Here is a 4,939-nt window from a genome sequence, read left to right as displayed (position 1 = left end):
TTAGTCGTTCAACAGGCTTCATTGTCTGAAAGTTAAAGTTAATTTACATGTTCGAAATCATTTTAATTTAATTTCTTGATGAACCATCGTAAATTAATGAAACAAACAGTGTTTGCCTTGTTTCACAAATGTTATTATAGTTACTGTACAACTTAGGTTTTGGATTATAAGCGCATTTTAAAATACATTACTGATACCAAAGATGATGAAGCAATGATAAACATGATAAGGCAAAGATAAACATCTCAACTTCTTACTGTATCGATCACTGGCATAACGTAAATTACTTTAATAGTTCTTTTCTTTAAGCAGTTGTTCAATGCAAAAGAAGGGGGGTTATAAGATCATATGCCGGCAGCGCCGATCCTGCTTCACTGGACAGACAGGCAGGTCAATCTGCACCATGCTTAGAGAACACTATTGACGCTGGAGACTGAGAACACTGAATCAGCGTGTGCGGAACATTGCCATCACAAAAACCACAAATACATAGTAGATGTAGAAATCTTACATATAGAAGAAAAGGGGAAAAACTCAGCCAGTTAGAAATTCTAGAAATTAGATGTGTACATCCCCACGCCTATTATTAAATGAGCAAACCCAATTCAATTATTCACCTCTTTTAGATGATATCGCAAGACCTGGATAGAATTAAAACTTTGGGCCTAAATCCTTGAGTAAATGCATAACTATATTCCTAGGTATGTTTAACCACGTTAGTTTAATTGCTGTATTGTGTAATTCCATACGTACTTTGTCAAAAAAAGGGTCATGGAAGTAGTTTACATTAAGGGAACGATCGACACGTTAACAAGTCGAGATGTTTATCCTTGTCTTGTCGCCGAGTTTATCTTTGCTTGATCATCTTTGTAATCAGTAATGTACTTGACAATGGGCTTTTAACCTGAAACCTAGGTTGTGCAGTAACCATAATAAAATTTGCGAAACTGAGCAAAAAACTGTGTGTCTAGTTACATGTTCGAATCACGGAGGAAGCAGTCAATCTATAATAACCGTACGATCCGCCATGCCAGACAGACCACGGTTGCAGATTTTAACGAACTATTTAAAAACCATTAAGAAACAAGAACAGACGTATAGGGTTTATTCAGCTATAAAAATGTACGACCCTGCCAGGATTCGAACCTGGAATCTTCTGATCCGTAGTCAGACGCGTTATCCATTGCGCCACAGGGCCTACGTTTCACGTAGAAGTTGAGGAGTAATTGATCAACACCAAAGATGTATAGTACTGCGGACTAACAACATTAGGTTATATTCCTTGTTTTGGAAACATTTTATTTAACAAATATAATTACAAAGATGTATTTAAAAAACATTATTTACACAATTTAATTTGAAACTTAATACTCCATTTAGGAATAGTTTTGATATTTGGCTCAGTTTTGTTGTCAATTTACAAGAACGAACACTGAAGCCGAATCACGGTCTGTGGATTCCTGACCTACACCTTTAATAACGTTGTGATTTTAATTATACACGCCTGAAGACAAGACGTGTGGCCGTCGCAGTCCTAATATCTGTCGTCCAGCCTTTGGTTAACGGTATTGAGTGGTATCAACTAAGAGGGAAAATAAGCATAGTTTTACACCTGTTTTTCCCACTTCGTCTCATGTATGCGCACATTTCCAGCGCTCTCATCAATGTATGATGTATATTCAGATTTGTTTCTCGACCTGTAGCCTACCCTTCTAGTTGCTGAAGGCACTGAAGAGTTGGTTAGACACAATGTATCAGAAGCAGAATTCTAGTTATCTGAGAGTACGTGTACTGTACTTGTATGAAGAAGACAATAAAAATACATGTAGATAAACATAGAGTATCGTATAATATTCGTTATAAAGTTAACAGACAAAAGTGAAAACACAACAGGTTATGGGCCTAAGCGCTCTAAAAATTTAAAAAATACGAAATTAATGGGTGCAGACAATGTAAAAAGACCGCGAAATCAACAAAGAAACGTAAGAACGATCAAGAGCCGTTGAAAGAAGGAAAGCACCTAAAAATTCCCCAAGAAAATGAATTTCATGTTATAGAATTGCTCAACGACAGCACCTCTTTCGCCATTTGGGATGTCAAAATCGCAATATTGTTTACTACGCAAGAGCTGTGTGACACTGTGGATGGAACTGAATAAGTTTACAAATGCGACTCAGAATAGAGAAAAAAAAAAGAATAAATGGTAGCAACGGCATAGCAAAACGGAACACATAATGAGGATAACTGACTGGAAGGTAAAGCCACATGTGCTGTGAACTTCGAAGCCTGTGTACGATAAACTTACAGCTATTTACAATAGAGATGCTTCTCAAAGAAATCAACAGTTGCTTTAAAAATTTTGTAGTTCCATATTGGATAAAACTAAGCACATGGCTAGTAACTAAAATAAGTGCTTTACAGAATATAGCGTTTGAACTGAATCTTCTCCAGTCAGAAAACATGTCAGACACTACGCTCATACCCAAGGTACTGTCTGTTTTGCCAGATGAATTAAAACATTTTCCTCCAGCATAGAACTTAACAACCAGTGGTGAGAAGCCTATGGAAAACTCAGCTGCAGGGCTCGTGGTTAACATAAGAGGAACGGTTGAAAGATAATGTCCGAGAAGTCTACGAAGAAGGAACACTGTTATATATGCATGAAAAATAATCACAGCGAAGAAGAGTGCTACTTTGAAAACACAAAATTCAAGAACAGAAACTGAGGCCTTTCGAGCCCTCTCGTATCTGCAAAAGGATAAACTGTAAAGAACAAAGTTATTTTAAGAACAACGAAAATACAAAAAGAGCATTTTTCACAAAGAAGAGAGAAAAGATGAAAGACACTGTACGTATTGCATATGAATGCACAAAGGAAAGATTTCAGGAGAAGCTAATGAGAAAGAAGAGGAAGTCATGGTTGATGATAGAACATGTGCAGGTCCTACATCTCTTGAACTGGACAAGAAAAGAAATTTGAGAGAATGTGATAGTGTTGTGATACTTGTCAAACACGGTGAATCAAAGAAAATAGTTGTAACAGGAAACTCTGTTGATTAAAACTGAATTTTCAAGAGTGTTGTGAATGTCCTGAACTGAGTAGAAATCGGAATGCTATCACTGAAAGAGATTACACAATTGTGTTTAATTAATATTCTGTTCAAATTTATGAAGATAATACGCTCATTCTAGAAGGACTAAAAATATATTATATGAAGTTAACATTGACAGGAGAAAGAAAACTAAAATGGCAGAGGAAGTTAGGTCACCCTGGCATATAAGCTACTTCGAAGGTAAAAAAAAAAAGTGCAATGGAATTGGTAACAGTTTGTGCCTAGCAGAAATGATGTGTGAAGCTTGTGTGAGAGCTCAGCTTACAAGAAAGCCATTTTCTACTGAGAGAGAAAGAGCAACTAGACGTCTGTGGATATATCCTCCCCAATATTTACTGGATACAGACACTACATGACAGATGATTTCACTCATTTTTGTGTAACCCATTTTTCAAGATATAGGTTAGAGGCTGCAAAATAGTAACACTAATTCTTTACAGACGAATGGAAAAATTGGTAGAAGCCGACCTCGGGGAAGATCAGTTTGAACTCCGTAGAAATGTTGGAACACGTGAGACAATGCTGACCCTACGACTTATCTTAGAAAATAGATTAAGGAAAGGCAAACCTACGTTTCTAGCATTTGTAGACTTAGAGAAATCTTTTGACAGTGCTGACTGGAAAACTCTCTTTCAAATTCTGAACGTAGCAGGGGTAAAATACAGGGAGCGAAAGGCTATTTACAATTTGTACAGAAAGCAGATGGCAGTTCTAAGAGTCGAGGGACACGAAAGGGAAGCAGTGGTTGGGAAAGGAGTGAGACAGGGTTGTAGCCTCTCCCCGATGTTATTCAATCTGTATATTGAGCAAGCAGTAAAGTAAACAAAAGAAAAACTCGGAGTAAGAAATAAAATCCATGGAGAAGAAATAAAAACTTTGAGGTTCGCCGATGACATTGTAATTCTGTCAGAAACAGTGAAGGACCTGGAAGAGCAGTTGAATGAAATGGACAGTGTCTTGAAATGAGGATATAAAATGAACATCAACAAAAGCAAAACGAGGATAATGGAATGTAGTCAAATTAAATCGGGTGATGCTGCGGGAATTAGATTAGGAAGTGATGGGCTTGAAGAAGTAAATGAGTTTTGCTATTTGGGGAGCGAAATAACTGATGATGGTCGAAGTAAAGAGGATATAAAATGTAGACTGGCAATGGCAAGGAAGTAGTTTCTGAAGAAGAGAAATTTGTTAATATCGAATATAGATTTCAGTGTCAGGAAGTCGTTTCTGAAAGTATTTGTATGGAGTGTAGCCATGTATGGAAGTGAAACATGGACGACAAATAGTTTAGACAAAAAGAGAATAGAAGCTTTCGAAATGTGGTGCTACAGAAGAATGCTGAAGATTAGATGGGTAGATCACATAACTAATGAGGAGGTATTGAACAGAATTGGGGAGAAGAGGAGTTTGTGGCACAACTTGACTAGAAGAAGGGATCGGTTGGTGGGGCATATTTTGAGGCATCAAGGGATCACCAGTTTAGTATTGGAGGGCAGCGTGGAGGGAGGCCAAGAGATAAATACACTAAACAGATTCAGAAGGATGTAGGTTGCAGTAGGTACTGGGAGATGAAAAAGCTTGCACAGGATAGAGTAGCATGGAGAGCTGCATCAAACCATTCTCAGGACTGAAGAGCACAACCACAGCAACAACAACAACAACAACAACAGCAACAGGTTAGAGGCTGCAAGATTCATAAGAATGTGTGTGCCAGAAAATGGAAATCTGTTCAATCTGAATGTGTCAAAGATAAGATGTCACAAAGGCGGTAAACACACCTGTCATGATTTTAAGAATGTGTGCAAAAGGAAAGGAACTGCGCTAGA

The 4,939-nt window shown here is 37.6% G+C and overlaps 1 non-coding gene across 1 annotated transcript; it reads right to left on the bottom strand.

Annotated features, from left to right (window-relative positions):
• Positions 1–1,125: 1,125 nt before the first annotated feature.
• Positions 1,126–1,198, bottom strand: Trnar-acg. Its single transcript has one exon. It is a non-coding gene; the product is annotated as a tRNA-Arg (tRNA).
• Positions 1,199–4,939: the final 3,741 nt, after the last annotated feature.

Source organism: Schistocerca americana, chromosome 2, assembly GCF_021461395.2.
Source record: "Schistocerca americana isolate TAMUIC-IGC-003095 chromosome 2, iqSchAmer2.1, whole genome shotgun sequence".
Lineage (NCBI taxonomy): Eukaryota > Metazoa > Arthropoda > Insecta > Orthoptera > Acrididae > Schistocerca > Schistocerca americana.
The sequence above is the reverse complement of the archived record's forward strand: the minus strand, read 5'-3'. Positions and strand labels throughout refer to the sequence as shown.